Genomic DNA, 10,274 nt, shown 5'->3' with positions numbered 1-10,274 from the left:
CACAGATGTGTAGGAAGAGAAGACTAGACATCCAAGCCCCGGTCTTCTGAATCTGTCATGTAGTGCCTACGGGGTATAAATGGTTAATACACTGCACTGTCAACTGAAAAGTTCAGAAATCTGAGCCACCAAGATGGGCCACAAAAGAAAGTCCTGTTGGTTGACTTCTGAAAGTCAGCCATTAGAAAACCCTGTGGTCCACAATTCTGCTCTCACACACTTGGCTTTCCATAAGTCAAGGTCAACTCACTCACTGCCATTGAGTCAATACCAGCTAATAGCGACTTTATAGGACAGGGTAGAGCTGGCCCCATGGGTTTCCCAGACTGTAACTCTTTATGGGAGTAGAAAGCCCCATCTTTCGCCCAAGGAGTGACTGGTGGTTTTAAACTACTGACCTTGTGGCTAGCAACCCAACGTGTAACCACTATGCCACCAGGGCCTCCTCAGCATTAACTAGACATGCATAGAACACACCCTCTGATTCGGGTTCCTGTGTCCTACACTGTGCCTTGAAAATGTAAATGTTTGTAAAGACAAATCAATGATTTGACTTGCCTTGAAGGAAAGGAATTCACCACCACCACCTCCACCTCCACCACCACCACCACCACATAGACTCCCTAGAGTTCTGTAATGTTTACACACTCATCAAGTCTCCTCTGCCTCCTCCATATTTATCAGAAGAGACACTCAAGAAAAATGCTTTGGAAAATCCTTGAACCCCATGTGGGGTGTACACACACAAACACACACACACACACACAGTTTGTTAACATTAAATACCACCTCTCTAGGCCTCAGGGTAGAGATAAACCAAATGTCCTTTCACCAAAAAAATAAGGAAAGAAAGAAAAAGGTTCCCTTCCGATATACAAAATCTCAGATTGTCACCCTAACTCTCTTGTTTAAACATAAAATATAAGACAAATTTCTTTGCGAAGAATGTGATTTGTGGTTCATAACAAAATTGAATAGAATTGGCTTGCTTTTCTTGATCTTTTTGTTCCATCTTTTGGCTTCTTTTCTTATGGTTTTAGGACATATTTCTTAATTTTTAGGCTAGTTTATTTAGCACAAGTATAAACAAAAAAATCTTGTGAGAAAAATACTTTTTGTCCCTAAATTCTGTTAATTAGCAAGACATGGATTTTACTTGAGATAGTTTGACACATGTTCCTACTTAAACCAGTGGGTGTGCATCTCTGGTGATGTGGGGCCACCGCAGTGCCACCCAGTGTACACATCCCACGTTATTTCATGATACTCTTCCTGTACAATGAATTTTGTTTCAATGCAGGAAAATCTAAGACTGCGCTCAGACAGAATTAATGACGGTTCTTGTTGTGATGCAGCATGAATGCTAGATTGTTACTGTGAAATTCTCTTTTTGCAGCAATACAAGTCCCACCTAGACTATATTCTTAGAAGCATGCACTGTCAGTGTCCCCAAACACACACACCAATCGTAATCACTCTTTTCTCTCTTCCCACCACACATTCTTTTGCTCCCGTGATAGGAGCTTGTTGTGCCTTTGCCTCGATCCATGTACTTCCAGCTGTCTGCTTCTCCCTCTGAGGACATAGTGCTGTCTTTATCATCCCCCTTTGCCAGGGTTTTGAAAGCTCCGTGTTTTACTTGGGTTCTTAATGATGCTCAAATATAAGTGTAGGCAAATCTAATCTACAGAAAAGCATAAAATGTGTCTTCAAAGGTATTTCAAAGAACATTGAGGTAGCAAACACTCAGAGCTGTATTCTAGAGGACTGGTAGAAACAAACAAGAAACAAGCAGAGAGGGGAAGGAAAGAAAAAGAAAAGATGGGGCCACATACGCAGGATTTACTGGGGGACCGTCACTGTTCACATGTCAGCCTGGGCAACAGTGTGTTGTATGTTTTTGCCTGTGTGTGCATACTTGACAAAGAAAAGGAAAACAGGCGTTTACATTGTTTTCTCCATTTTACCTATAGGTGTCATAGCTTTCATTTTCATAACAGAAAAACTTTTTTTTTAAATCATTTTATTAGGAGCTTATACAACTCTTATCACAATCCATACATACATCAAATGTGTAAAGCGCATTTGTACATTCCTTGCCCTCATCATTCTCAAAACATTTCTTCTCCACTTCAGCCCCCGGCATTAGGTCCTCATTTTTCCCCTCCCTTCCTGCTCCCCCCTCCCTCATGAGCCCTTGATAATTTATAAATTGTTATTTTGTCATATCTTACCCTGTCCAACGTCTCCCTTCACCCACTCTTCTGTTGTCCATCCCCCAGGGAGGAGGTCACATGTAGTTCCTTGTAATTGGTTCCCTCTTTCCAACCCACTCTCCCTCTACCCTCCCTGTTTCGCCACTCACACCACTGGTCTTGTAGGGCTCATCCGCCCTGGATTCCCTGTATTTTCAGTTCCTATATGTACCAGTGTACATCCTCTGGTCTAGCCAGACTTGCAAAGTAGAATTCGTATCATGATAGTGGGAGCGGGGAGGAAACATTTAGGAACTAGAGGAAAGTTGTATTTTTCATCGTTGCTACATCACACCCTGTCTGGCTCGTCTCTTCCCCGAGACCCCTCTACAAGGGAGTCTCCAGTGGCCTAGTAATGGGTCTCCACTTTGGGTCTCCGCTTTGGGTCTCCACTCCGCACTCCCCCCCTCATTCACTATGGTAAGGTTTTTTGTTCTGATGATGCCTTATACCTGATCCCTTCGACACCTCGTGATTGCATAGGCTGGTGTACTTCTTCCATGTGGGCTTTGTTGCTTCTGAGCTTGATGGCCACTTGAACATTTTATAGGAACTGCTAGCAAATTAACTCAACTTTTCCTAACTAGAAAAATTTTTAAAGAGAGAAAGAAAAATTAGAATTCCCATCAATAGAAGAGCAATTTGGATCTTCTCAGAAAATCATCGTAATACAGACATTCACAGCCACCCATCAAGGTGGCCCCCAGTTTGTGGCAATCTCTTACACAGAGGAATGAAGTGCTGGCCGTTCCTGTGTCATCCTCATGAGCACTTGTGGGTTGGACTGTTGTGATCTACTGGGCTTTCATAGAATGGTTTTAAGAAGCAAGTCACCCCCCTTGGCTCCTAGCTTGTTTTGGCCTGGAAGCTCTCCTGTACCCTGTTCCAAATCGGAGCAATATGCAAGGCCCCAATGATGATGAGGGATAGCTATGCATAATGTGCATTGGCAGGAATCCTACCTGGTTTCCTGACATGGAAGGTGACAGTTCTGCCACTGAGCTGCCCATGCTTCACGGGGATGACACTCAAACCAAAAAACCAAACTCATTGCTGGCAAATCGATTCCACCTCAGCAGGACCTTATAGGACAGAGTAGAATCAAGCATGTTGGGATCCAACACTATAACTCTGCACGAGCCAAGAACTTCTTCAAACTGCTGGCCTATGGTTGGCAGCCCAACTCTTAATCCGCTCGGCCATCAGTGTTCTTGGGGATTCTTTTCATTTTGTTTTGAACTTCAAATTAGAAATAGATTGCCTAGTCAAAAGAGATAAGGGAAATTTGGAATGGGCCAGAGAATGTTGTTAAGAAATACATACCACTAAGGAAGCAGAGCTGGTGTGTGGTAGTGTACTATCGACTTTATTAGGTAACTACCCAGGTAATAGAATGTCCAATTCTAAAGGGACGCCTAAGAGGACTGTCTGCATTTTGGAAGCCTCATGGATTACCAAAGTCAAGATACAGAATAAGTCTGTATTCCAAAAAATTGAGTAAAGTAATATAATTATTTGAGTTTAAATGACATTGGTACTTGAACTAAGGCTATGTAAAGTATTATTAATTCATCATTAAACCAATATTGGTGGAGCTTCAACTTTATAAAGACACACTATTGTAGATGGTAGGAGTTCAACCACAAGTTTTCTGCCCTACCCTGTAGGAGCCAGGGGAATTGACCCATTTATAGACAAACTTGATATAATTAATGTCTTTATATACGAGGGCTACCCCTCCAAAATGGAATTTTTTGCAAAGTTATGTATTTAAATTTCTTTATAAAACAACTTTATCACCTTCAAACTACTCTCCATTACACTTAATGCATTTGTCAAATCTGAGATTCCATTTTTGGAAGCGTTTTTCAAATTCATATGTTTGGATGGCTGACAGTACCTCCCTCATTCTTTCATTCACCTTTTTTTAAAAAAACAAATTATTTTATTAGGGACTCTTATAGCTCTTATAACAATCCATACATCAATTATATGAAGTACATTTGTACATATGTAGCCTTCATCATTTTCAAAACGTTTTCTTTCTACTTGAACCCTTAGTATCAGCTCCTCTTTTTTCCCCTCCCTCCTCCCTCAACTCCCACCCTCGTGACCCCTTGATAAATTATTATTGTTTTGATATCGTACAGCATCTGCTGTCTCCCTTCACGCACGTTTCTGTTGTTCATCCCCCTCAGTGGGGGGGAGGGGGGGGGGGGTTGTACATCAGTCTTTCCGGTCAGTTCCCCCTTTCCAGGGGTTTTCTTTCATCCTCACGGTGTTGTCTCCTGGAATCTGCCAATGGGCAGCTGACCACGGGATGAGCAAGCCCCGCACCCCAAGCGACCCATGCCCACCGGCCAGCTCGCTTATCACCTGCTTCCTAGGAAAAGGACGTGTAGTGAAGGGAGATGTTGGATAGTGTAAGACATGACAAAATAATAATAATTTATAAATTATCAAGGGTGAGGGAGGTAGGGAGGAGTGAAAAAATGAGACCCTTCACCTCTTTTAAGTCGCCAAATTGCTGTCCTTTCATGTCCCTCTTCATTCACAGAAACAAAAAGAAGTCACACAGAGTGAGGGCAGGTGAGCCAGGTGCATAGGGCAAGAGAAGCATGCTGGTTTTTTTGCCAAAAACTGGTGCACTGGAATCTGCCAGTGCATGAGCAGTTGCATGGTTGTGGTAGCAAAATTAGTTCCCCATATGCCACAAATGAGGCCCTTTATTGTTGCTCGCTGTTATACAATCTTTTTAGAACTTCTAAATAAAAATCTTGATTAATAGTCTGACCTGGTGGAATGAACTCCAAATGCACAACAAGTCAATATTTTCATCCATTGACAGATGTCCAGAAAGAGGCTTGCCATCAATCGACATTTCACCTTTTTTTGAAACAAGGAAACCTCTTACAGTTGAGTTTTTCCCATAGTGCTGTCCTTGTAAGCTGTATTCAACATCACAACAGTGTATGTGGCATTTTTCCCAAACAGGAAACAAAATGCCACAGCTGCACAATGTTCTCTTAAATTGGCTATCACAAAAAAACAAGGTTCAAGTGAAATTGCTTTCACAAAAAATTTCACTGTGACCAGAGAGAACCTTTCCAAGCAACGCCACTGGGTGCACTAAGAGCCAATTGCTGGATACTCACCTAGTGAGAAAAATGCATACTATGAAAGCTTCACCTGGCGGAGCTTTTTTCCTTTTTTTTTTTTTTTTTGGTCGGGGGGGCTTCGTATATGCGTGCAATTTTCAGATAATCTGCCTAAATCCTTCATATCTGCAATATGATAGTGTGGTCACTAAAATGGAATAGATGTGATGTGATCTAGCGGAGAGTCTCCACTGCAAGGAGAATTATTGGCCCTCCCTATTCTAACTCCAAATCAGCAACTGCTTTCTGTGTACCATCATTCCTTGACTCTGATAGCTGGCTTATAGAAGCATAGACAATGTGGATCCACCATAGGCTCTATTTTTTCACATCCTTCATCCAGAATTGATTTTGGGATCTTTTGGATGTGTATTCCCTAGGGATAATGAGAAAGCGGAGCTAAGAACTGGGATTATAGTAATCTCTAAGGGCTTTCTAAGTTCATATATGTGTGTGTGCATATGCTTACATGCACACATACATATATACATGCATGTATATATATATATATATACACACATACATATTGTATTCTTATCTCAATCAGATTTTGTCTCTTTTAACTAAATAGGATAAATCTCTTATGAAAGACAAATAGGTCAAAGAATTAGTAAGTTTTATTCTGTTGGGGAAATGCCAGAATTGTATCTAGAACTTCAGATGGCACCCCATATCTTTCCTGTTTCAGCATTGGTTTAATAGATCAAAAAATACAAAGTTGAATATAAAACACATTTTAATTTTATGAAATGAAAATTTTAACATTTCTAAATGGCAACAATCACTTTGTAGTCTTCTGAATCTTTAAATACTTATGTCCCTTCATTTAAAATACTCAACACTGAACACTTGCATGCACTTATGTAATATATGTTATACCAATATTCTTATTTTCTCTACCATCTTAGTCCCATTTAATGTTTAAATTACCTATATGCTTAATTTATATTCAGATTGTTCTCCCAGCTCTTCTGCCTGGGAAATAGAGATGTTATTTATTCAATTTCCAAGGATAGAAAAGATACAAGCAGATTGTATCTCTCATTTAAAATAGTTGTATTTGGGAGTCCTGTGTATAAGATTTGTTTGTGATTTTATTTTTATTTTCACTTTTTGTTTTTAGTCACAACTATATTGCCATCACCGGGAGAAGTTGACAAGCTATGCTTTTTAAACAACTGAGTCATGTCTTGCTTTGCCTTGCTCCTATAACATTTTTCTCTCTCTACTATCCTATTATCAGAGTAATTATCTAAAACATTTCCTATGGAGAAAACTCGTCATAAGTATCTACTGCATAAATAATAAAATGTGGACTTCTCATTCAGCTTAAGTTACAAGGCATTCTACAGCTTGTTACTAATGGGTTATGATGTAGCATTGACTGTGGTGGGCCCAGGACCTGCCCCAGATGACTGGTTGTAAGCAATGTGGTGCCCCTTCCAGTTGCCCCTGCTGGGGGGAGGCACTCCTGTCCCCAGCTGCTGGGAGTATTGGAGGCTGATGGCTTATCAGAGTCCCTCTTTGTAAAGTACCTTCATCTAAAGAGAACTGTCTCATGTACACACAAACCTCTTTCTTGGAAGTAGTTCTCATGACTGAGGGTGGCAACACTCACAGTTCTAAACCACAGAAGCCAGAAATGTCCCCAGGGTTTCTCTGCCCAAAGCTGTGCCTGGCCTCCTCTTTTTGTTGCCTGGCACCTAAGAATGCTGAAAGTCACCACATGAACTGGTGGATGCAGGAAGTAGAAATGCGCTACTACCCAGGGACAACTCTACAGTCACCCCAACTTCCAGAGGTTTCCATTGGAATCGCTGTGGGTTTTGTTGCAACTATAGCACAGTTCAACTCCTTTCTCTCTCTCTTCTCCTTGCACTTTCCCACAGGGTGTATCCTAATGACTGTCCACAAAGAGCTTGGGTGCAAACCTTGTTTCAGAATCTGTTTCGTAAGGGACTCAAACTTGGACTCTAGGGGAGGCAAGGAGGTGCTGCATGTCACAGTTTGACCATGCAGGTCAACACAAATCACTCAGTGCACTGTACTCTGTTCATAGGAGATGCATCATCCCGAAGTAGAGGAAATGACCGTCTTTGTTGGGAGCTACCAGGAAGGAGAGTTAGGGAAGGCTTTGTAGAAGGGGAAGTTGAGTTTCACTCTGAAGAATGAGTAGCTTAGTATTCTGTAGACCAAGAAGGATAGGAGGTAGTCTGGGCTTATGAAGGAACATAGCTTAGTAAAGATGTGGCTAAATCAGGGTAGCAGTTGGAGGCGGGGTTCCTATGTTAGTTAGGGGCCACCAAGTCAGTTCTGACTTATAGCAAGCCCACGTACAACAGAGAAGCAACACTGCCTGATCCTACACCATTTGCAGAATTGTTCTTAATTTGAATCCCTTGCTGCAGCCGCTGCGTCAGTCCATCTTGTGGAAGAGCTCCTTCTATTTTGCTACCCTTCTACTTTACCAACTATGATGTATTTCTCCAGGGACTGGCCTTGAGCAATAAAATCTCCTAAGTAAGTGAGACAAAGTGTCAGCATCCTGGCCTCTCAGGGAACATTCTGGCCATACTTAGTCAAAGACAGATTTGTCTGCTCTTTTGGCAGTCCACGGAACTTTCGAGATTCTTCCCCAGCACCATAGTTCAGATGCTTCCCTTCTTCCGCCATGCTTCCTTCGTCGGCCTCGAACTTCACATGCACGTGAAGCAATTGAAAAGACCGCAGCTGGGGTCAGGTGGACCTTCATCACTTGCTGTCCCAATCCTACCAGTTCTCCAGGGCTTGTTTCGCGTCTGTAACATGAGAGGCCTGAGCTAGGGAAAGAAAAGTATGTTGACTGTGGTGAAGGTTGAGAAGGGGAGAGTACAGTAAAGGGAACTAACTGCTGAGCAGAGACTGGCTGGCCCACGCTTCCATTTAACTTTATTCTTGGAGCCTCTATTTTCTAATTTGGGGCACTTTACAATAGCGCTACATTTTTTTCCCTTTGTGTTCAGATGACCTTTGAAGAGAAGTGCTTCCATAGACCATAAACTGTCCTTAGGAGCTAGCTAAACCTGCTATGTTGCTGCTAGTTTTGTGTAAATTTGATGAATCTTGCAGCCAAGTCACAATGCAAACAAGACCATTTTCCGATACACACATGTGGGGTTAATTGAAGGGCGGAGGGATAAATGACTCGGTGAACCTCACCTTTCTAGTTCTCGGGCCTCTAGCTTTGTGATGGTTGGACCAGGGTGCAGCTGCCTTAGCCAGTTCCCTGTTCCAGCTGGCAAGGCTCACTTCCTGCAACACATCCCCAAGGAGAAGCCACATGGACCTATCCCAATGCAGCCCTGGGTGCTGGAGCAGCCGTGTGGAGACCCCTGCCAGTGCTGAGATGCTTACACATTCACTGACTCAGCTTTCCTCCTGCGGTCGGCATCATAGTGTGTGTTTTGTGAGATACAGGAGGACTTGTGGATTGGTGTCGGACATAATGGGTTAATGTTGGACTTGTGGGCTTGGGCAGCACTGGGTTGGGATGTTTTCTTTATGTGCACTTAACCTTTTTATAAAACTCTCTCTTACACATGAGTTTCTATGGATTTATTTCTCCAAAGTACCCAGATTAACACATACTTAAGGTGACCAGATGTCCCGCTTTTGGCGGGACAGTCCCGATTTTTGGTGTTTTAAAAATGTCCCAGGTTTTGGAAAGAATGCATGACAAGCTAGGGAATGGTCTATTTGGTACATATAGACCAAAATTTTAATCAAGAACCCCGTCCTCCCACTCCCACCCCCAACCACCCCTGGTCAATGGTGTCACACTTTAAATCAGGTCACCTTACACATACTCCATAACAGAACTGCCTTTAAAAGAATTTCTTTTTCAAAGGTTACAACCCCCAGAGGAGCAAAATACAAGCTCTGGGAAGAGAGTTTCCAGCCACACTGGCTCAGATCACCAGGGTAGAATAGAAGCCGGATCTCATTGTCTAGCACATCATTATATGTAGGCTCTCCTTCTGTGTTCTTCTGCTATTTTAATTTCACCACTTCAAAGTGGGAAAAGGAAATGAGTTCATAGTCTCCATGGGTTTAGACAGTGACCAGAGGCACACGAAGCAATTTCAGAACCTTGGGCAACTCCATATTGACGAGAATATGGAGCCAGGTATCCCAGTCGGCCTAGGGGTCCACTTCATAGTCCAGGGACAGGGGGCCATCACCGGGCAGCCAGAGTCGGCGCTCACTTGTACTCCATTCATTCTCGTGGACCACACTCCATCAGACCAGTGCAATATGGACAAACACAGTTTCATGATGAACGTATAGTCCCCATCCTGAAAGAAACTAGTCTTTTTATTTTTAAATAAAATAAAAGAAACTCTAGTCTTAGAGAGGAAATAGACACATGTGCAAATGATCTTAATAAAATGCTTAGTGCTGTAAGTAAAATAAAGTGTATGGGAAATATAGAGGAAGTACATTTCATTCCAACTGGGGGCATCAAGTAAGGTCTTTACGGGGTAGATGTCCTCTGACCTGAACTTCGAAAGGTCAAAATGATTATTGGAGAACTATCCTAAGCATTAGCCAAGGAATAGGCATCTAGTAGTTTCTCACCGATGTTAACAAGGATGAGACTAGGAAAAGCTGAGTCTGGCAATCGAGGCTGGAGGCCATTAAGAAATTAACTCATTTCACTGTGTGGAGCCATGAAAGATTTTTAGCAGGAAAACTACGAGGTCCTTTCTGTGTTCTGAAAAGAAAACGGCATTATTATCAGGAGGGGGCAGCTGTCATAGGAAATAAGACAAAATTAAGGAAACCAGCCAGGTAGACTGTGACAGTTCATCTATTAGTATAC

Source organism: Echinops telfairi, unplaced genomic scaffold (assembly GCF_000313985.2).
Source record: "Echinops telfairi isolate 266 unplaced genomic scaffold, ASM31398v2 ScPeMD7_7407;HRSCAF=8445, whole genome shotgun sequence".
NCBI classification, from domain to species: Eukaryota; Metazoa; Chordata; class Mammalia; order Afrosoricida; family Tenrecidae; genus Echinops; species Echinops telfairi.
This window is presented reverse-complemented; position numbering follows the sequence as displayed.